General features: G+C 49.4%; 1 protein-coding gene across 3 annotated transcripts in view; it reads left to right on the top strand.

Annotated features, from left to right (window-relative positions):
• RPGR (retinitis pigmentosa GTPase regulator) overlaps positions 1–24,081 on the top strand; it is a 430,193-nt gene that overhangs the window by 279,470 nt on the left and 126,642 nt on the right. The gene's annotated exons all lie outside the window — the stretch shown is intronic.

Below are 24,081 nucleotides of genomic sequence, written 5' to 3'. Positions count from 1 at the left end.
CTCCCTTCCCCCAGCTATACGAAAGGAGGAAAACTTTGCCAGCTTTAAGAAAAGCATTAAAACCTGGCTTTTCAATAAATAATTTGGTCTCTGGCCGTCTTGTTTTCTGTGCTGTTTGGTTCTTAGTCCTGGCGCCGGGAAACCCTTTGTGGGTATCTGCGCACATTACAAATGCAAAAAATAAATAAATCAATAAATATTCAGAAATCAGTCATTCAATCAATCAATCAATCAAGACATTTATAGAGCGCACTACTCACCCGTAGGGTCTCAAGGCGCTAGGAGGGGGGGGGGGGGTGCCGTTACTGCTCGAACAGCCAGGTCTTGAGCTTCTTCCTGAAGGAGAGGTGGTCTTGGGTCAGGCGCAGGTCGGTCGGGAGGGAGTTCCAGGTCTTGGCGGCCAGGTAGGAGAAGGACCTTCCTCCTGTTGTCGCTCTTCAGATGCGGGGGACGGCGGCGAGGGCGTGGCTGGTTGATCTGAGGTTGCGCTTGGGAGCGTAGAAGTTGATTCGGTTGTTGAGGTAGATCGGGCCTTGGTCGTGTAGTGCTTTGTGTGCGTGGGTGAGGAGACGGAAGGTGATTCTTTTGTTGACGGGGAGCCAGTGCAGGTCTCTCAGATGTCCGGAGATGTGGCTGTTTCGTGGGATGTCGAGGATGAGTCTGGCTGAGGCGTACTGGATCCGCTGGAGTCTCTTCTGGAGCTTGGCGGTGGTTCCGGCGTAGAGGGCGTTGCCGTAGTCCAGTCGGCTGGTGACGAGGGCCTGGGTGACAGTCTTCCTGGTCTCGGTGGGGATCCACCAGAAGATCTTCCGTAGCATGCGCAGGATGTTGAAGCATGACGAGGAGATGGCGTTGACTTGTCTGGTCATGGAGAGGGAGGAGTCCAGGATGAAGCCCAGGTTGCGAGCGTGGTCCGTCGGTTTGGGTGCGGTGCCCAGGGCGGGGGGCCACCAGGAGTCGTCCCAGGCGGAGGGCGAGGAGCCCAGGATGAGGACCTCCGTCTTGTCTGAGTTCAGTTTCAGGCGGCTGGTCGTCATCCACTCTGCTACATCTCTCATCCCTTCGTGCAGGTTGGCTCTGGCGGCGGCGGGGTCGTTGGTCAGGGAGAGGATCAGCTGGGTGTCGTCGGCGTAGGAGATTATGTTGAGGTTGTGTTGGCGTGCGATGGCCGCGAGGGGGCTCATGTAGACGTTGAAGAGGGTAGGACTCAACGAGGATCCTTGAGGGACGCCGCAGATGACTTCGGTGGCCTCTGACTTGTGCGGTGGTAGGCGGACTCTCTGTGTTCTTCCGTTGAGGAAGGAGGTGATCCATTCCAGTGCCTTCTCCTGGATTCCGATGTTGCCGAGGCGTTGCACTAGGGTGCGGTGGCAGACCGTGTCGAATGCCGCAGAGAGGTCGAGGAGGATGAGGGCCGCTGTTTCTCCGTTGTCCATCAGGGTTCGGATGTCATCGGTGGCGGCGATGAGGGCGGTCTCGGTGCTGTGGTTGGCTCGGAAGCCAGACTGTGAGGGGTCGAGGGATCCATTCGTCTCGAGGAAGGCGGCCAGCTGTTTGTTGACGGTCTTTTCGATGACTTTGGCCGGGAACGGGAGGAGTGAGATGGGACGGTAATTCTTGAGTTCGGTGGGGTCCGCTGTAGGTTTCTTGAGTAGAGCGCTGAGTTCGGCGTGCTTCCAGCTCTCAGGGAAGGTGGCGGTGTCGAAGGAGGTGTTGATAATGTCCCGCAGGTGGGGTGCGATGACAACGTCGGCCTTGTTGAAGACGTGGTGAGGGCAGGGGTCGGTCGGCGATCCGGAGTGGACGGAGTTCATTGTGCGGACGGTGTCTTCGGTGCTGATAGGAGTCCAGGCGCGGAGGGTGGCGGTGGGTGGCGTTGCTGTGGCGTGCGTCGGTTGGATGCTGAAGCTGTTGTGTATGTCCGCGATCTTGTTGTGGAAGTAGGAGGCGAGGGAGTTGCAGAGGTCTTGTGATGGGGTGATGTCGTTGTTTCCGGCGTTGGGGTTGGAGAGCTCTTTCACGATGTTGAAGAGTTCCTTGCAGTTGTGTGCGTTGTTGTCCAGCCGGTCCTTGTATGCCTTTTTCTTGGTGGCGCGGATCAGTTGGTGGTGTTCCCGGGTGGCGAGCTTGAGGGTGGTCATGTTGTCCAAAGTTGGTTCCCTTCTCCATACTTTCTCGAGGGCTCGGCAGTTCTTCTTGGAGCTCTTGAGTTCGTCGGTGAACCATGGGGCTTTTCTGCTGCCGGGTCTGCTGGGCGGGGTCCTCAGAGGGGCGAGTTCGTCCGCGCAGTTGCTGATCCACTTTGTGAGGTTGTCGGCGGCCTGGCTTGGGTTCGCTGAGCCGGCCGGAGGGTGCTGGCTCAGGGAGGCGGTGAGCTGGTCAGCTGTGATCTTGTTCCAGCTTCTTCGGGCAACCTGTTGCTGGTGGTGGTGGGTCGTCGTTCTTTTGAAGGTGAAGTGGACGCAGCTGTGGTCCGTCCAGTGGAGTCCTGTTGCGTGGGTGAAGGCGATGTCTTTGCTGGATGAGAAGACGGCGTCGAGTGTGTGTCCGGCGAGGTGGGTGGGGGTGGCCACCAGCTGCTTGAGTCCGAGGTTGGCGAGGTGTCAAGCAGGGTGGTGGTGTAACGGTCGCTGCTGTTCTCCAGGTGGAAGTTGAGGTCCCCCAGGTGGATGTAGTCGGCGGAGGGGAGGGCATGCGGGCTGATGAAGTCGGCGATGTCCTCGCTGAATCGTGTGCGTGGTCCCGGGGGTCGGTAGATGTGAGTGCCTCTGAAGGTGGTCTTTGGGTCGGTGTGGATCTGGAAGTGCAGGTGTTCGGCGGTGGTTAGGGTGTCGTCGGTGTTGGTCGTGACGCGGATGGTGTCCCTGTGGATGATGGCGATGCCTCCTCCCATCTGGTTGGCGGTGCGGTCCCTCCGGGTGATCTTGTAGCCCTCTGGGACGGCGATGGCGATGTCGGGTGCTGAGGAGGCGTTCATCCAGGTCTCCGTGAGGAAGGCGATGTCCGGGGCTGTGGTGTCGAGGAGGTTCCAGAGTTCGACGGCGTGTCTGTGGACGGGGCGGGTGTTGAGCAGGATGCACTTGAGGTGGTTGCTGTTGGTGTTCGGCTTGGCGGGTGCTGGTGCAGGCTGGGTCCGGATGCAGGTGAATTGCAGGCGCGGCAGCTGAAGGGTCCGTGGGTGTGCTTCGGGGAGGCTCGGTGGCATCCCGGGATGGTGCCGGTGTTGAGTGCGATGAGTTCGGCGGTGTTGTAGGTTCGTCGGGTCGGCTTCCGTCGGTGGGGGCCAGGGGTCCTGGCCTTGGGCGCGGTCCAGGCGCGGACGGGTGCAGACTGGCTTACCTTTGGCGCGCCTTCGGCGCACAATCGGCGCGCACGCTGCGCGTGACCGCTGCGCGTTCGCACGGTCGCCATATATGGCGAAGTGCGCGGGGGCGGAGCAGCTGGGAGGCGGGAGCGGGGAGGGTACAGAAGGAAGAAAGGGGCGGGGTTTAGCGGCGGTGGCGGGAAGCGGGGAGGGGGGACGAAGGGCAGCAGGACAACAGGCAAAACAGGAAGGAAATTACAAGAACTAAGATAAAAAACAGGCAATATAGAAAGACAAAACAATACCAAAAACAGCAAAAACAGCAGGGGCAAGTCAGGCGATCACGGACCACGCTGCTCGACGGCAGGGGGCGTGGTCACGCGGCGGCAGCGAGACAGACCGGCAAGGGGGCACACGCAGCAGCTGGTGGCCGTGCGGCGCGGGGGTGTCCTAGAACTAGGTCACACTCACCTGCGTCGCACGGTCGCCATATATGGCCAAGTGCGCGGGGGGGCGGAGCAGCTGGGAGGCGGGAGCGGGGAGGGTACAGAAAGAAGATTCAGAATGTTCAAGCTGCTTGTGTCTCCTGGCACTTTTACTGCACAGAAGTAACAAAGATGGAGTTTTTACAGCCTAGAATTGCTAAATCATTTTCTAGGCTTGGTCTTGCAGCAGACGTATTGTACCAGTTTAGACTTAGAGTGTGCTTTTGGGTCTCCCCCTTGCTCATGATTGGATGACTTTCTCGTCCATCTCAATTCTCTTCTGATCTTATGATTGTTTCTCCAAATTTGTGCTTTTGTCCCAACCAGTGGCATAACAAAGGCCCCCATGGTGCGGGGGGCCTGAGCACCAGGGGACCCCCTCCGCACAGTACCCTGGCGTGATAGCCCCTGACTGAGTCCAGAGGAGGGGCCCCTCGATGTAGTTTGCAGGGGGGCCCCTGCGAGTTTCATTACGATAGTGGTTCCAAGGAGCATTTCATTCACACAATTTTTTGATACAATGACTCCTTACAGTTCTAAAATCATGACTTTGCATCATAGTGTCTGAGGGACTATTTGGTCTTCCTCTCACTATTTATTCTCCCTGCTTCCCAGCCTTTCCTGCTTTGTAATCTTTATTTGAGAATTAGCTCTCTCCAAGTTGTGACGGCCATCTGTACATGATTTCTTTTTCAAATCTTTATTAACATGAAGGCATATGTTATACATACATTATCTTGCATAAGTTGTATTTTTGCAGGTTGTACAGGCATGCATTTGTAGAGCAGTAGTATTATTTTGCATAGTTAAATATGTTCAGCGCAGGCTCAGAAAGCACATGGATGATCGACATCAATTGACCTGTGTACATTGTCTTGAGGCCAGTGTCAGTGCCTCACTCTCCATAAGTTGTAACTACATAGCCCTCAATCCACAAGCGGTACTCATCTTAATAGATATAGAAATAAAAGAAAATAGAAAACCTAACTCTTGTCATCACATTCCCATCGTTGTGCACACATCCAGAACCAATCATCAGTCACTTTGCTTGTAGTCTATGTTGTTTGCAACCGTACCATAGGAATACAGCATGTTTTGGTACAGGCAATTCAGCAACTAAGCCACCAGCGCTTCAATCGTCCTCCCCCTCTGAATCTATGTCATCGTCTTCCGGCAGTGGTTCACAGATGTCCCCTCTATAGATGTTCCATGGCATCCAGACCTTGTTCAATTTACGGGGGCAGGCCCTGAGTACATACACCGCCCTCTCTGTCACCATAAGCATGTCCATGTTTTTGGTCCATCTAGCCGATGTAGGCATTTCCATAGCACCCCACTTCTGCGCAATGTCCCGTTTGGCCACTGTCATGGCCAGTGTAGCCCAGAGCAGGCCATACCTGTCCAGGTCACTAGGGTCCCAGATGTTCAACAAGCATGTACGGGGTTCGGGCACAACAGAGATCTTAAGGACCTGGGAGACAGTGCGCATAATCTGCCGCCAGAACTCCTGTATCTTTGGGCAGTCCCACAGCGTATGAAACAACGTCCCCTCCTCCCCGCAGCCTCGAAGACAGAAGGGGTGTGGTGCTCTATGTATCCTGTGGAGAAGTGTCCTTGTGTAATAAATGCGGTGCAGGATTTTGAGTTGCACCAATCTGAATTTTGCCGAAATGCCTATTTCTTTCGGTGACGCAAGCGCTTCATTCCATTCTAACTCCTCTGTCTGACCTATCTCTTCTACCCATTTCTCCTTAAGTTTCAGTGTGGGGTCTTCCAGATTATTAACCAGCGTTTTGTATGTGAGAGAAGTGGCACTCTGTGACATGAAGTCTGTCAATAGTCTATCCTCTAATGGCGAGGACTCTGGTACTTCAGTGTCGGCAGGTATTGCTCGCAGCAGGGCGTGACGTATCTGCATGTATCTGAATGTCTCATTGGGGTTGAGATTGTATTGTTGTCGGAGTTGTGAGAATGCAATCACTGTGCCCTTATCCCACAAGTCCCCCACCGTGGAGATCCCTATGCGGTCCCATTGAGTGAATCCCTTGCATGTTCTGAGGTTTCCTAATGATTTTGTGTCCCATAGCGGTGTCATTTTGGTGAGTTTTCCTTTCCAGCCCAGTTTCGCATGTGCCATGTGCCACAGGGTAGCCGTGTGTTGTGTCGGACCTATCAGGTTTTTAACCTGTGACGTGTTGTACAGAACGGAAGTGTATGAAGGGGTCCCAGACAAGAAATACAAAGAATATATAAAATCAACTGGATTTACACACAATTAGATAAGATCAAACACACAAAGTAACGGTTGACAGTGTTTTTATTTTCACTGAACCCACAAAACCATATAGTGGTTATATATTCACTAGTATTTATACACAAATGTCAAATGCGCCCACACAAGGGAGGGGAAAGGGGTGCAAGGGGAGGGGAAGTGCTTCAGTTAGTTAACATCACTAATCAGAAAAATCATTAAGCACAAGTCCACAAATGAAACCATCATTGTCATTGATCTATGAATCGGAGATCAAGAGAAAATACATGTTTTGCAAAAACATTCCACATAACAGAGACTCCTGTAATGATTCTTATTATCAATCTTGGGGTGAGGAGTTCGTTTAAGTAGAAAACGGTCTACGTTTCGACCCAGGGGTGTAGGATGATAGATCCTTACTCGCGGGTCTTCATCAGGACGTGAGGGGGGTGTGGTGGAGGAAGAGGTGGGGCCGAGTCCTAAATATAATAGTAAAGAAATGCGCAATTACTGTTACGGTCTCAAAAGAGTCCCGAAGTACATAGATTAAAAAGGCCAGAAGGCCAATCAACAAGATACTAAGCGTAGGAGGGAAGTTAAGAGTTAAAAGTTAAAAAAGGAGGGTAGATGAACTGAGGGCAGAACAGAAAATGATTACCTGGCACGCAGGTAGACAGGGTCGAATGGCCTGAAGGGCGTGTTATGTCTCCAGATGCTGTCCAGTCCGAATTTATAATAGCGGTGTCTGAAAATATGGAGACAGTTCGGTACATTGCCGCCAAACACATAGGGGCACCCGTTACAAAGCAAAAAAGGTTGGAGCAAAAAGCGTCAAGCGCCTACCTTGTATTGAATGGCTCACCCGTTCTAGGAGGTACGGCGGGTGAGGTCCTTCAATTACCCAAGAGTAATGTTGGAATTAACCAGGCGCTCGTCTACAAAACATTAAATGAAGAAATTGTGTCAAGAAACCAGAGCGCTGTATATGCAGGCACGACTAGCCTCGCATTGTCAAAGGACTGTGACTCACCCAAACAGGATGATGAATTTCTATCAGCAAGGAGCAGGCACAGCGTGTCTCCTTTCGGGCGGCGGAGGACTCCGTGGTTTAAGCGTCCCCAGCATAGATCAAGGCATCTACAGGGATGAATTATGAAGGAATTGTAAGGCGATTGGGGCTCGAAACAGTAAAATTAATAATAGCGGTGTCTGAAATAACGGTACAGTCTCACCAAACACATAGAGGCACACGTTATAAAGTGAAACGTGGAGCAATGGCGTCAGGCGCCTACCTTGTATTTACATCAAATGGAGAATGTTGTCAAAAAACGGAGCGCTGCATATGCAGGCTACAGCTAAACTCGCATTGTCAAAAGGTTATGACTCACCCAACAGGATAGTGAATTGCTATCAGCGAGGAGCAGACTCAGCGTGTCTCCTTTTTTGGCGGCGGAGGCCTCCGTGGTCTAATCGTCCCCAGAATAGATCAGGTACATTTTAGAAACCATCTACAGGGATGAATTACGAAGGAATTGTAAGGAGGCGATTTGGGCTCTAATAGGTAAAAAATAACAAACGCGGCTCCTATGCAGGGACTCACCCGAAATGGGTCAGAGCGGAGCCATCGTCAGCGCGTGTCTGCCTGGAACCAGGAAGTGTTTCCATGGTTACCAGGATCAATTTTATAGACTCCCAAAAGAAAGACTCGTTGCTGAGTAACATAATAGCAGAACTTGGAGGAAAGACTGATACACACGGATACTTAAGGGGTTTCATAAATCATAAGATGACAGAGTTGCTTAAACCAGTCTGCATGGTGACACAATCATAGGGGCCACAGATAACAAAAATGGAAAAAGAAATGAAAAATGGTGTTCAATAAAAGAACAAAAATCAGAGAAGCGCGGACCTGCCGCACAGGGCGGTCTAGCACTCACTTTCCCAAAAGACATTATAAATCATGAAACAATCCGAGAAGTATGAAAGGTCATATAAACACTTGTGAAAATACCTCATTCAGGAAAAGGGCCATACGTATGTCATGAATGGACTCCAAATGCGCGGACCAAACCCCCATGGTAGTCAAGGCGCAAAAATGGGTCAAAGGATTATTTACATCAATAAAATCAAATGCACGTTAACCCCGTATAGTCATGATTATACAAAATTGGTACTTCGTAGGCGCGGACCAACCATGCAAGGTAGTCAAACGCCTATGGGTCATACTTAGTTGGCAAACCACATGCATGATACTATTGGTGTGTACTGCAGATGCTGAAACAGCGTGGACCCACCAAAAAGGGTAGTCAGAAACAGAAAAGGATCAAAAGGTAAGTGAGTGTGAGCATATTAGTACGTATTAAGAACCGTGGGGCCAGGACCAAAATCACAAGGTGGCCATTTGGGCAAAACTGCTTTCCGATTCATTCAAACCATTGGACACTGAGTCAAAGAGACGAATCCATTTAATCTCCCTAACATTGAGGGCGGGTTCAATGCTGCCACCCCTAGGGCCCAGTCGGACCTGTTCCAGAATAGTCCACTTTAGGCTTTCAGGGAGGTGATTGTGTGTGTTACAGTGTTCAACCAATGGGGCTCCTGCAACCTTACATCTCACGCGGCTGCAGTGCTGCAAGAAACGTACCTTCGCACGTTGCTGTGTCTGACCCACATATATCTGGTCACAGGGGCATATTATGCAGTACACCACATTGGTGGAGTTACAATTGGTATGTGACTTGAGGGGAACTTGATGTTGTTTATGGATGAAAATCTTCGTCTGAATAGTCGAGGGGCAAGCTTTGCAGGACCCACATCGATAATGTCCCACAATCGGAGGAAGGTTCCACATGGTGGTGATCGACGGTTCTGCTGGACTTGATAGGAAGGAGCGCACCACATGGTCTCTAATATTCCTTGCTTTTTTGAAAGCGTGGAGGGGCGGGCACTTCGTATTCAGGTCTTCGGATATAAGATTCCAGTATTTGTTGATAGTTTGTTTTATCTTGTTGCTTTTTGTGGAAAAAGTTGTAACACAGATCATACGATCCTCATTCTTATTCTGTTTATCTCCTGGTTCAAGTAAAGTCTCCCTTGGGTTGAACCATGCTCTCTTCATGGCTTTCTTTACCAACCGCCTGGGGTATCCACGTTCCCGTAGTCTGCCCATTAGGATTGAGGATTGATCCATGTAATCCTCCTTTTTGCTACAGTTGCGGCGAATCCGCAAAAATTGGCCGAAGGGGAGGTTGTCACGGAGGCCCCTGGGATGGTGGCTGGAATACAGAAGGAGGGAGTTCCTCTCCGTGGGTTTCCTGAACAAGTTGGTCTGAAGGGTCTCATTCTCCACAAAAATCGTTAGGTCCAGGAAATCGATGGATTTTTTATCAAATTTAGTCGTGAATTTGATATCTGGTGATCTATCATTGAGCCAGTTGAAGAAGTTGGTGATATCGTCCTCGGTACCAGACCAGACACAGACAACGTCATCTATGTACCTCATCCAAAGGTGTATCTGAGATCTAAAAGGATTAGCGTTGGTGAGTACAAAAGTATCTTCATACATAGCCATAAAGATTATGGCCAGGTCGGGAGCAAAATGTACCTGATCTATTCTGGGGACGATTAGACCACGGAGGCCTCCGCCGCCAAAAAAGGAGACACGCTGAGTCTGCTCCTCGCTGATAGCAATTCACTATCCTGTTGGGTGAGTCATAACCTTTTGACAATGCGAGTTTAGCTGTAGCCTGCATATGCAGCGCTCCGTTTTTTGACAACATTCTCCATTTGATGTAAATACAAGGTAGGCGCCTGACGCCATTGCTCCACGTTTCACTTTATAACGTGTGCCTCTATGTGTTTGGTGAGACTGTACCGTTATTTCAGACACCGCTATTATTAATTTTACTGTTTCGAGCCCCAATCGCCTTACAATTCCTTCATAATTCATCCCTGTAGATGCCTTGATCTATGCTGGGGACGCTTAAACCACGGAGTCCTCCGCCGCCCGAAAGGAGACACGCTGTGCCTGCTCCTTGCTGATAGAAATTCATCATCCTGTTTGGGTGAGTCACAGTCCTTTGACAATGCGAGGCTAGTCGTGCCTGCATATACAGCGCTCTGGTTTCTTGACACAATTTCTTCATTTAATGTTTTGTAGACGAGCGCCTGGTTAATTCCAACATTACTCTTGGGTAATTGAAGGACCTCACCCGCCGTACCTCCTAGAACGGGTGAGCCATTCAATACAAGGTAGGCGCTTGACGCTTTTTGCTCCAACCTTTTTTGCTTTGTAACGGGTGCCCCTATGTGTTTGGCGGCAATGTACCGAACTGTCTCCATATTTTCAGACACCGCTATTATAAATTCGGACTGGACAGCATCTGGAGACATAACACGCCCTTCAGGCCATTCGACCCTGTCTACCTGCGTGCCAGGTAATCATTTTCTGTTCTGCCCTCAGTTCATCTACCCTCCTTTTTTAACTTTTAACTCTTAACTTCCCTCCTACGCTTAGTATCTTGTTGATTGGCCTTCTGGCCTTTTTAATCTATGTACTTCGGGACTCTTTTGAGACCGTAACAGTAATTGCGCATTTCTTTACTATTATATTTAGGACTCGGCCCCACCTCTTCCTCCACCACACCCCCCTCACGTCCTGATGAAGACCCGCGAGTAAGGATCTATCATCCTACACCCCTGGGTCGAAACGTAGACCGTTTTCTACTTAAACGAACTCCTCACCCCAAGATTGATAATAAGAATCATTACAGGAGTCTCTGTTATGTGGAATGTTTTTGCAAAACATGTATTTTCTCTTGATCTCCGATTCATAGATCAATGACAATGATGGTTTCATTTGTGGACTTGTGCTTAATGATTTTTCTGATTAGTGATGTTAACTAACTGAAGCACTTCCCCTCCCCTTGCACCCCTTTCCCCTCCCTTGTGTGGGCGCATTTGACATTTGTGTATAAATACTAGTGAATATATAACCACTATATGGTTTTGTGGGTTCAGTGAAAATAAAAACACTGTCAACCGTTACTTTGTGTGTTTGATCTTATCTAATTGTGTGTAAATCCAGTTGATTTTATATATTCTTTGTATTTCTTGTCTGGGACCCCTTCATACACTTCAATTTATTACCCAGGTCCCACTGACTATATGGGTCGAACCCCTCTATTTACAATGTACAGAACGGAAAGCATGCCGTCTGTACCCAGCTGAGACCAGTCCGCCTTGTAGGCTGGATCCTCACGCGGGGCGTGGATCCATTGATTAATAATTTTTTGTTGGGCCGCCCAGTAATAGAGTTGAACGTTCGGCAGGGCAATTCCTCCCTCGTACCAACTTTTGACCAATTTATCATGCGCTATACGCGCCGGGCCGTTGTTCCAAAGTAGGCTGGTAACTAATGCTGCAATACGTTGGAAATATCGCGGTGTCACTATATACGGGGTATTTTCCAACACATAGAGGAATCTGGGGAGGGCCATCGTTTTATATAAGGCAGCCCGTCCAAGAAGGGTCAGTGGCAGGGTCGCCCAGTGTGATTTATTTTTTTATTTTTTACTGTTTTTAGTTATATAACATCAGTCAGTACATTGGTAGCTGAACCTTGCAAACAGTAAGTTTTACATTAATACATCAAATAATCACTGTCGGGGAAACAGTGATATGCGGGTACAATCTAAAAACCACTCCTCTCTCCCCCACCCTATTTCGGTAGCAAGCCCCTCCTAGTGACATAGTCTGAGGGTATTGGGAAGTCCAATTTCTACATTCTAATCTTGCGTGTGTGGATGTGTTCTACTAATCCCCGCCTCTTCTGTTTCCAGGTCATAGTAACTCAGCCAGGGAGTCCAAATCTTGGTGAACTTTTTAGGGCATCCTCTGGCCATGTACATCACCTTCTCATCCCCCATGTATGGATCCATGCTGAGTCTCCATTCCGCCAATGTAGGCAAGTCCGCGGCTCCCCAGTATCGGGCATCTTTACATGATTTTTAATTGTTCCCAGATGGGAGCTTGTGCTTGCCCATTGCATAGTGGCTTTATTGAAATGCTTTGTCTTACACTTCATGGAAAACAATTCCAAGATGGCCACATCACATACTCTCACATGCATTCTTTTTTTTTTTTTTTTTACAGATTTTATAATTCAAGTTGCACATATAATGCAGGGCTCTGCACCCCAAAGACCGCTGCACAAATCAACCATAAATTGATAATGACTTTGACTTTTACATGTTATAACCTAATACATAGTAACAAATTCCCCCCAACCCCCCCCCCCCCCAGATCGCGCCAATTCCACATAAAGCATTCAACCACATAATATCACAACAGGAGATGCTAGTCCCTCCGATCCTTCCCACGACCTGCCCCTAAAGTCCAATAGGGTGCGTGTGGATTATTCCGGCAAGCGTACCTCTACCTCCGGTGGCGGATCTAATAATAAACACCAGTAATCTGCCCACCGCTTCCATATTTTATAGTGTTTGCGTGGACACCCCCCAGCAATGAAAATGGGTTGTTCTAACCCCATGCAAAATTCAAGCCATTTCTTCCATGCGGCCATCGATGGGGCCCTAGAGGCCTTTCAAGCCCTGGCGATCTATCCCTCTTTGCCAGTGTAAAGCCCAGTTGTAAGAGGTGTTGTTTATAGATGTTGCCCCCCACTTCCTCCATAACGTGCAATAGGGCCAATCGCGGCATGCGGAGGAGCTCCCATCCCAGAACCTCCGAGAGGCAGGAATATACCCCACTCCAAAAGCGACCCAGAGACGGACAGCTCCAGACCACATGAATAAATGTGCCCTCCTCCCAATCACAGCGAAGGTACACGGAGGAGGGGGATCAGACCCGCCTTCCAGAGACGCACGCTGGTGAAGTAGACCCTATGTAGGTACTTGAACTGTAGCAACCGAAGGCGCATCGCTATCGCCACCCCGCGCGGGGCTGCAAAGGCCTCAGTCCAAACCTCCTCCTCCAATGCGCCCACATCTTCCTCCCAAGCACTCCGAAGCCTCTGTAGCTTGGGGAGCAGTGAGTGACCAGAGATTGGTAGATTTGAGAGATTTTACGGTCAGTGAGTTCACCCATGAAGACCTTCGCCTCTATGGAGCTAAATTCCGGTAGCGACTCCAGGCCCTCTAAGCTAGAGGATAAGGCGTGCCTAAATTGCAGGTAGCTGTACAACTGGGATCGCGGCATCGAATATTCCTTCTGAAGGTCCTGAAAGGATTTAAGCATCTGGCCCCTCATGACATCTCCAAGAACTGAGATGCCTATCGCATCCCATCCCTGGAAGCCCTGTAAGGCCGCTAGCTGAGGTAGACGCCAGTTTTCCCAGAGGGGGGGTCTCACGGGTCAAGGTGATCCACCACCCCATATGGCGCAGAGCCTGCCTCCAAATCAGAAATACCACCTGCATGACCGATGGCAGCGACCCCCGCAGCGGCGCTGAATATAATATCGTATGCAGGGAATGGATTTCCATAATCTGCCGCTCAACTTATGCCGGGTCTCCCCTGTCACCATACCACCACTCATTAAGGACCAGTAAGTGTGAAGCTTGATAGTACGAGAGGACATCCGAGGACGCAAGCCCCCCACAGTAGGTGGACAGAAAACATGTGCGCAAGGCCACCCTCACCTTTCCCTCCTCCCACAGGAAATGCCCCAGCGATGCGTTCACTTGCTGTGACCAGGGAGCGGGCTGCTCTCCTTGGGGCAACTCGCGCCACTTCCGAAACCCCCTCCAGGTATGATCCCCTCTTTTTCATCCAGCAGCCCGTGTTATGGAATGGGGCGGCGCCTTGGGACACATCCAGCTCTCAGGACGAGGAGGGACGCTGCTTCTTTAACTGGACTGAGGACGATCCAGGCCACGCCCCCTGGTCAGCTGGGATCCCGGAAATAAAAACCAAGCCCGCGGAAGAGACGTTGTGTTCATCACCCGGAGGTGTCGTGGAGTCGAACAGGGAGGACGGAGACGTACTGAGCAGCAGTAGCAGACCCGGTGACGAGAGCGAGGCGGAAGAAAGAGCGGAGGAGGCAGCGAGCCCAGCTGTTGCAGAGCCAGGAGGCCAACGACACGGCGCTTCGCCCAGTCACACTTCAAGGGAAGTGTGGCTAACCCAGGTACGGGACCGTATCGTGGGCTGGGCGGGTAGAAGAGGTTTTAAACCTCCGTAGTGCACTCGCCTTCGATAACCTATCACTGAATCCCTTCCCTACACCACAACCCGACACTTCGTTATTTAGCTTTGTGCACGAGTGCAGTCCTCACCCCCTTCCCCTGAGCCAACTCTGTAACCCAGAGCCTTTGCCTGAGTCTGTGTTCTCTTCTCTTTTCCTCGAGCCCCGAGACCGACTAGCAAGACGGACGCGACTATAGCACCCAGAAGTCCACGGGAGAGAGGAAAACCCGCGGGTGACTGCAGGAAGGAGAAGAGCTCCCCATTCCGACGAGTCACAGAAACTCCACTGCCCTAATACAGGAACCTTCCACAGCGCAAGCGACTGTTAAAAACAATAAAGCCTGCTTTACCAGCACCCCCCGAGTACTTGTTTCCCTTGATCCCGCCACACTTGCCTAAACCATCGGGGTGAGATCTGGTATGGATGATTCTGCAATTGGTAGCGGAGCCAAGGAAGCGCCACCATCTTAAAAATCGCCGATCTGCCGTGTAGGGACAGAGGCTTGCGGGACCATGACTTATGATCCTCCCGGGTGCGTTCCCACACCAGGACCAGATTGCGCTCCCACAAAACTGTCGGTATATCAGAAAGTAAAACGCCCAGGTATTTCAACCCCCCCAGCGCCAACTGGACCGAGAACGCCCACGCTTAAACTCCTGTCCGACTTCCCAGAGCCCACAGCGTAGACTTACGCGGGTTCATATAGAGTCCTGAGTTTTCCCCAAAGATTTGCAGGATGCGCCTCAGCCGCGGCACCGTCCTGTTTATAGCTGTGAAAAAAAGGACATTGTCCGCATATAATGCATTCCGTTTAGATAGGCCCGGTGCCCACTCAAATCCCCGGATCTGAGCATCAATGTGCACCCAGGCCGCCAGCGGCTCCATAGCGAGCGCAAATAAATATGGGGACAGGTGGCAGCCCTGCCGCGTACCCCGCCGAATAGAGAAGGGCTTAGAGAGCGCACCCGCACCGACGCCGTCAGGTCTGTGTATAGTAGCATTAGGTAGGACAGAAAGTGCGGGCCGAATTTGAGCCTCCGCAGCAAGGCAATAGAGAGTACAATAGGTACACCCAGCTCAGGGAGTCGAACGCCCTGTCCATATCGGCCAACAATAGCGCAGATGGCTCCCCCAGTCGCCTGCTGGACGCCACCGCCACATGTGCCCGCCTGATATTGTGCCTGGTCGCCCTCTGAGGCATAAACCCAGCCTGGTCGGGGTGCACCAGAGTGGAAATGTGGGGCAGTAGCCGGTTGGCCAACGCCTTGGCCAAAACCTTCACCTCCACATTCAAGAGGGAGATGGGACAGTACGACGCATGCTGCTCCGGAGGTCTGCCTGGTTTAAGGAATACCACCACCTCCGCGTGCCTCCAGTCCAGGGGCAGCGAGCCGCGCTCCAGCGCCTCTTCCACCACCGGCCTAAAATGCTGGGCCAGCTGTATAAAAAATGTTTCACTGGGGAATCCATTTGGTCCTGGAGCTTTCCCTGGGTTTAGTTCCCCCAGTGCAGTGCCCAACTCCTCATCAGTCAGTGGCTGCTAAAGTCGGTCCCATACCTCATCCTACACGGCCTTGGGCCGTAAGTCATTGATGAATTTTTCAATGACGGCACCTGCAAGGCATTCCTTTGGAGCGTAGAGTTCCGCATAGTACACAGCAAAGCTTTCTGCAATAGCCGGGAGTTCGTTAAGCGGTGCCCCCGCCGGGCCCAGGACTCACAGTGGGGCCTGGGAATGAAAGGTAACCTGGCATAGTCATTGCAGCATCTTGCTGGATTTGTCCCCCCATTGATACACCCTACTACGCGTCGCCAGCCATGCTTGGCGGGCTTCATCCATTAAAAGGGCTGCATAATTTTGTTGTGCCAGTATTCGTTCTCACATGCATTCTTAAGCATGGCGGGCATCTTGAAATACTTTTTCGTAAAGCTTTTAGAAAGTGTTCTAAGATGCATGGCAGTCAACCTGGCTGCAATTTTTGGACCTAGTGTTGGTGGACATCTAGAGAACCCTATCAACCACAGCTATTTTTGAAAACTAGACCCTTAGTGGGTAAATTGAGAGTCTTTAGATTGAGTGAATACCACAGAAGTTTGTCCTAGAGTGTTCTCTCAATGTCAAGCTTAAAAAAAACACATTTTTCTCATATTTGCTGGAAAAAAATAAAAGTTGCAGACTGCGGCACATATATTACCATCATACGTTCCCACACTACTCTCTATTGTACTATGCTACAGGACAAGCCAGAACCTCAACACTGCTGTTGTATGTGGTTGTAAGTGGCAAAACGTCACATAATTTTAGCTGCAGGTTGACATTAGTCTCATAAAAAAGTAACAGAAACACAACAGAAAAATCTTCAATTCTTCCTATCTGGATGACTACGTGTAGTGATTAGCACTGCAAGATCATGCAGCGTAGCAGAGAGCATGCTTTTGAAGAAGAAGGAAACGGAATTCGTTACCCCGTTTGACGAATCGTCACAAAAGGTTCCAAATAAAGTGTGCCAGTGATTCTCGTTGTGCAAGGAAAGAATCTGGGTGAACCGTCAAGATGGGGCCAAGAAGAGGGGGGGGTGAAAAACGGTGTTTTTCCTGTGTTAATTCCCATAGGAATTTTAGAAACTACTACAGCCCGAACCGCTGAACAGAATTACACCAAATTTGACAGAAGAGTAGCGGTTGGTCCAGAAAGTGACCTGTTTGTAAATTGGTGTTAATCCCTTCAGTAGTTTGGGAGATTGTGGGGAAGGGGTTCGGGCGGACCGGAATAACAGTCGAGGAGGCCGGATGAAGTGTGCAATGTTTTACAGTTTTTATTGTTTGGGACAAACAGGGTATGAGGTGCCAGGAGGAAAGGTCGGTAGGTTGGGTTGCAGTCTTCAGGGAGTGTTGTCGTCGGAAGGAGTTTCCGGTAGGATGCGGGAGTTCAGGTCCGGTGTTGTCCTGGTGTCCCTCGGAGGTATGAAAAAGAGAGAGAAAACAGGGGCCGTTAGTCCCGGAGCTTTGGACGGTCAGAGCTCTGCCACCGACACCAGGGATGTGTATGACCAGAAGACATACAGTGAGGGTAGGACGGATGGGAGGGTCGTGAGGGAGAGAATCAGATAAGGGGGAGGAGAAAAGGGTGATCCTGTGAGGACGGGCGAAAGGGGTTCTTTTTACAATGTGAGGCGGTGTAATTACAGGTGCTTTCACTACAACGCTATATACACTATAAACAGAGGGGACACGGAGACGCTGTACTCACGTGGCCCGCCGTAACTCTCCTGTGAGTTACGGCCGCTCTCCAGCCACCTCCTGAGGACTCCACCAGTCTTCGGACCAGACGTCGTCGTCCTCGTCCTCTCCACGGTCTTCTCCTTTCCTCCGCTCTCGGTCTCTGGTTCTTCGCTTGCGTCCTCCTGCCACGGGTCTGCTGCTCTGAACGGCTTCTCTTCCTGTTCGCCGTCTTTTCTGTCTTCCAGTGAGGAACTTCCGGTGTCACGGGGAACTGCTTCCGGTCCTGCGCACTCCGTCACGGGTTCCTGCAGAGGGAGAGAGAGAGAAGGAGTCCGGGATGACCGGGAAGCGCCATGGCTGGGTTCGTGACCTAAGGATGTGGGAATGCCACGCCGCCCTACCGAGGTAAGGGCCATCTCCTTTCTACAGAGATATTGTAGAAAAACCAAATCTGTATATCTAGGGACGTGACGACTCCAAGAACACTCCCGATCTTGTGCTGAGATCTGATTGACTGCCAGCACTTCAACCAGGAAGTGATGGCAGCCATTTTAGGACTAGGTCAAAGTCTCCATTGGAAGAGTGTTTTTTGTTTCTCTAATTGCTTTGGACCATTTGATGAATCTTTACAAAACTTTCCCAAAAAACTACTCATCTCCTTCCTCGAAGGTTTTGGGGTGATCTGTCAAAAGGGGCAGAGAAAAAAGGGCGTTCCAAAATGCTTGTTTTCCCATGCAATTTCCTGAGGGAAATTTAGACAGCACTACAGCCAAAACTGCTGAACAGAATTACACCAAATTTGGCAGAACGCTAGATCTTTACCCATAAAGTGTGATTTGGTAGACCTCAATAAAGACATTTTTGAGAAATTAAGGCTACAAATGTATAGATAAGTAGACAGTTCGTTTTGCAAGGGCCATCCCAGACTGTGAATCAATAAATAAAGCATAAATAAAGCATTCTGATTGGCCGAGACTCTGTAACTGTGTCCTGAAAATAAAAACTAATACATATAGAAGGGGGCAGAGTAAAGGTAACGTAACCCACCTGGGCCATGTGGGAGGGGGAGGAGGGTCACTGACTGTGCATTGAGTCAACTCCCTCCAGAGACCTAAGCACCATTAAGTGGGCAAGCCCCTAATATGCACCTTCTGTGCTCAGTATGCAGACTGTCCATAGAGCCCACTTCCTCCAGATGTGCAAGCGCTAATAGGTAGCCAACCACTACTAATACACACAGTCAGTGCTGAGTACGTAGACTGTGCATATAGCCCATTCCTTCAAGAGACCTAAGCTCCTTTCGGTGGGAAAGCCCCTACTATGCTCTGTGTGCACAATGTGTATAGCCCCACTCCGGCCAGACATGCAAGTGCTTTTAGGTGGGCAAACCCCTACTATACAAAGTCAGTGATTAGTGCGCAGACTATGCGTAGAGCCCATCCCCTCCACAGATTCAAGCCCACTGGCTGGGTAAGCCCCAAAATGCACAGTCAGCGCTCATTGTGCAGACTGTGGGTAGAGCCCACTCCCTCCAGAGACCCTAGCCCCACTAAGTGGGCAAACCCCTACTCTGCACAGTCCAGTCAGTGCTCAGTGCACAGTCTGTGCATAGAGCTCACTCCCTCCACACACACAACCCCCATTAGTTAGGCAAGCCAGTACTCTGCATAATGAGCGCTCACTGTGCAAGTTGTGTGTATAGCTAATTTCCTCCATCAATTCAAGCCCCGGTAGGTGGACAAGCCCCTACTATGCACAGTCAGCACTCAGTGCACTGTCCGTGTGTAGAGCCAACTCTCTCCAGAGACCTAAGCCCCATTAAGTGGGCAATCTTCTGTGCTCTCTGTGCCGCTCTTCATGGAGAGCCCACGCCATCCAGACACCCAAGGCCAGTTAGGAGGGTGTGCCACTACTAAGCAGAGGCTGTGCTCTCTGTGCAGGTCTTCACAGAGAACTCACTCCCTCCATATATTCAAGCTTCCTTACGTGACTAAGGGCCAGCTGCATGCAGTTAGGTATGTTAGTAATAGTTTACTTTACGTAAAAAAAAACTAGAAAGTCAGTAAAAATACCAGATGGTAAAGTGACATTATAGCTAGGGGTGATACTATTCTGATACTTTATATTTTTTTTTAAACTAGAAAATGTCTGCAACAAAGATTAAAGTGAAGGTATAGTTAGGTCTTATAATAATATTTTACTTTACATTAAAAAAGTTGAATTTCACTGACAACAACAAAGGTTAAAGTTAGGTTATATTTAGGTGAAAATGTCATTTAAAAATATATAATTTTAAACTGAACATACACTGAAATTCACCAGTTATTGTTTACTGATCTAACTTTAACTATAACGTGCACTCCCGCCATGCACTGCTTAAAAGATATCACATATTATATCACACACAAAATGTTCAATTACATCATTGATTGGTGACATCACTGGTGCCTTTTCTCTTGTTTTGGCGGTCTTGGGAAGAGGATGGTAGGACTGCCCGGTACAAAGAAAGCACCTCCATAAAATTAACTTATGGGGAAAGCCAGTATTTGAGAGAGAGCCATCCAAACATGTTCATCAGAAAAAACATCCCTAGTGTCTAGTGAGCATAAAGGGTTTCCCCAGCAGCGGGCGCTAAAATGGGCTAATTGTGCGCTGTGTAAGGCAATGTAGAGGACGTTTTAGGCTATCCTGAGCACTCTAGTAGTTAAAAGGTTGTAAAAACTCTATTTTAAAACATTAATGTGTTCTACTGCCTCTTTTCCAATCGTGTTATTGACTCCTACCATCCTCCCTGGTGGTCTTGGCTGCCGTATTCCATTTCCACCCTTGTAACTCTACCTCAAGTTGATACTGATTTCAAAGACAAAACGTATATTTGATCAGCAAGAAATCTGGGCGGCACATTGAGCCAGAGGGAATAACCAGAATACCAGACAGATGGGGCAATTGCAAGGTCACAAACTTGGGTGTTTCTGGAGGATCAAGGGCCTCAAACAACCATAGCAGCACAAATAGAGTTGGACAATGAGTTGCAAGAACTGGCACTACAGGGACAGCCCATGAAGCACATGGGACTGCAACTGGAGGGGAAACAACATATACAACGTGGGCGGCACCACACGTTCCGTTACCCCCGCAAGCGTTACCATGCTTGCCTTTACCACGCACATGCCTTAACCAAGCATATGCGTGGTAATGGCATTCAGCGCTCTAGATTCAGAGCGGATGGGCGGGAAGAATTGGGACAGGAAGGATCCGGACGCGGCTTGGTAAGTAGGACTGTGGCTGGGTTTTAGGGCTCATGTAGTTTTTAGGGCTGGGATTCAGTTTTAGGGCTCAGGATGGGGGGCTGGAGTTGGGCTAGTTTTTAAGGCTGGCGGCCAGGTTTTAGGGCTCAGGGCAGGGGGAAGGGTGAAGGGGCAGTTTTTAGGGCTGCGGACGGTTTTAGGACTATGGGTGGGAGGGGCTGGGGTCAGGGTAGTTTTTAAGGCTGGGGTCAGGTTTTTAGGGCTCAGGGCAGGGTGGCTGTGGGTGATCTTTACCATTCATGCCTTTGCAACGAAATTCATTGTAAAGGGATGCATGTTAAAAACGGATCCGTTGTAAGGACCGCGTTGTTAATGCATGAAATAAAATTGCAGGCGTGGTTCCGTTATACAACCCAAAAGGAGCCGAAAGATGCCAGTCAGTGGTTGGAACTTAGCATGTCTTATCTGATCCAGGCCACAGCAACAGCTGAGGTTGAACAAGATTTGGTGCAAGCTACCTAGCTTCAGGACCAAAATGAAAGCATGTGGATGCATATAAGGGTGCTTCCATGCTTAATTTGAGCTGGTGGGGGCCACCGGCAATTATATGGGGGAACTGACACTTATTTTTGCCCATCAGACATTTAGTGAGTACACCAAAGGGAAACACGCACAAAACAGAAAGAGAAAGACCATAACTTAGGGAGAAAGCAGTGACCTGCAAGATTGTGGTAAAGGGGCAGGGAGTGTCTGGAAGTGGATAAAGGGACATGAGGTGGATATAGGACTGCTCAGCCTTGGTATTCGGCCTGTGGACCTTTAATTGCACAGGCCGTGGCTTCAAATCAGATTAGGCACCAGCACTCATTCTTTTAAGCACTGGGGCACATGCAGTACGGGGAACATCCTTAACAACAACTCCGTCACAACGAGTTCCGCAGTCACGCAAGCCGTACAACGACTTGCACGAACAGTGTCTTAGCCTGAACCACGTATGTGCATGGTTCAGGCTAAGGCGGTCTAGTGTTCGGGATGGGCAGTCCCGAGGAGCGTCGGAGGAACAGGAATGGTAAGAGGGGTTCGGGTTGGGGAGGAGAAGGTTGTATGTTAGTTTTTAGGGGGTGGGAGGGATTTGTGTTACTTTTTAGGGGTGGGGAGGTCATGATCGTTTTTTGGGGGTGGGAGGGGTTTGTGTAGTTTTAAAATGGTGGGGTGTGTGTTCGTTTTTTGAGGTTGGGAGTTTGTGATCCTTTTTTGGGGTGGGAGGGGTCGGAGTTAGATTTTAGGGGGTGGGAGATTAGTGTTAGTTAATAGGAGGTTGGGGGGGTTTGTGTAAGTTTTTTGGGGGTGGGAGGTGGGGGAACGGGGTTGATTTTAGGGAGTTGGAGGGGTTCAGAATAGATTTTAAGGGGTGGTTTGCCATGCATTCCTTTATCATGAAAATTTGTGGTAAAAGAATGCGTGGTAAAATAAATTGTTGTTGAGACGCGGTCATAGTACAGACCGTGTGATTAAGGGAGTCATTGTTGGGGAACTCGTTGCTCCAACATACAACCTGCAGGACAGCTCTGGTTCCACGGGAGCTGTTTACCACCATAGTGCATTCAATCTCAGGAATAGTTCATCATTTTTCATGTCTTGTAATTAGCTTACAATTCACCAAAATTCCTAAAATCAGTGCAGCACCACCAATAATCTGTAACCAAAAGTCACAGAAACATTGTTTACAGGCCCTTATTTACGGGGAACATCCTTTACAACGCAACTTTTACAACAAAGTGCCTTTACGGCGCAACCATTACAACGCAACTTTTACAACGACTTGCGCTGGGGGGCGCTCTAGGATAGGGAATAGTTTCCAACACCTTCCCTACTATCCACGGAGACTGGAGTTGGAATAGTAAATTGTATTATTTACTATCCAGCGCCCCCCAACGCAAGTCGTTGTAATGACTTGCGTTGTAAAACTTGCGTCGTAAAGGCATGCGTTGTAATAGCATGCGTTGTAACGTCATACATCCCTTATTTACAGCTGTCAAAAAGTAGTCATATCATTGCTATTCTCCGTTTGGCCAGTATTAGGAAACACAAATGTATTCACAGCACACCAGTGCGCCTAATTTGAAACTTCATTTTACTCAGATGGGAAAACATGGAGGTACCAAATGTCCTGACAAAATGCAAAACATTAATTCTCTTTGGAATAATTCCTCTGTGGTACAGAAGATACTGTCTGTTACACATCAAATTTCAAAGTTTTGAATGAAGAAATAGCAATTATTATCCAAGGTGAAGGGGACAACATTGAGAGCCTTCCGACCAGAGGCGTAGCGTGGGTTGCCAGCACCTAGTGCGGACTGTTAGCACTTCCTGAGTCCCTTCCACCCGTCCAGTATTGAGACCCTTACCCCCAAGCACATCTATTAGATTTTAAGAAAATGTTAACATATTGCGCCCCTAAGAATTTGGTGCATGGAGCAACCGCCCCTGTAACCCCGCCCATTCTACGCCACTGCTTTGAACTCCTCTCTGATCTGTAACTAGCTAGCAACACGGTCTCTTTTAGATAATAAGCATTGTCATCTAGGGGCGAGGGTGCTCCTATAGTGAGTTACGTGCAGCACACCCTAGTGGTGTTCATGAGGTGAGGCTTGCAAATGTATCTTTCTGTGCATAATACTGAATGGATGGATAGAGGACTACAGTGCACCTAGCATCACAATCCCTGGCCTTTAATTGATTACTGACTACAATACCACATAGGGGCACTTAGGTGGCAATTAGACAGCCAGATATGGTGTATGGAAAGGTGACCTGTGATGTTATGTTAATGGATACTTGATATAGCACAATGACTCACCCCGAAGGGGTATCGCTGCACTGAAGCAGCAGACAAATAGAGAAGCAGCCATTAATACCACTAGTTTTTAAGATTTTTTGTTTAAACCTCAGAACTCCGTGCTACCCTAACGAACGAACAAGTAATGTTCCATTGGTACTTGGCCAGATAAGAAAAAGCTCGTCCACCAAACCTAGATATACGAATATGCTGAGGACAAAGAAGAAGTTGATTCCTTGATCTAAGATTTCTTCTATAAAGATAGGGAACCAGTTTGTCCTGTATATATTTGGGTCCATTGCCTGACAGAGCTTTATGCGTCAGGCAGAGAAGACCTGCACCATTGAAGCTGCGAGCAACTTGAGGCTAAATGGGAGCCGTAAACATGGCCAGGGAGTAGCCATTGTTACCTTATCGCGTCACTTGCAATTCTGGCACATATCATTAATAGGGAGCCAGAACTCACTAATTGCCAGTGTTTTTACATAAGGCCCTTGTTACCTAGATAAACCTTGTCAAACGAA

Source organism: Lissotriton helveticus, chromosome 8 (assembly GCF_964261635.1).
Source record: "Lissotriton helveticus chromosome 8, aLisHel1.1, whole genome shotgun sequence".
NCBI classification, from domain to species: domain Eukaryota; kingdom Metazoa; phylum Chordata; class Amphibia; order Caudata; family Salamandridae; genus Lissotriton; species Lissotriton helveticus.
The sequence above is the reverse complement of the archived record's forward strand: the minus strand, read 5'-3'. Positions and strand labels throughout refer to the sequence as shown.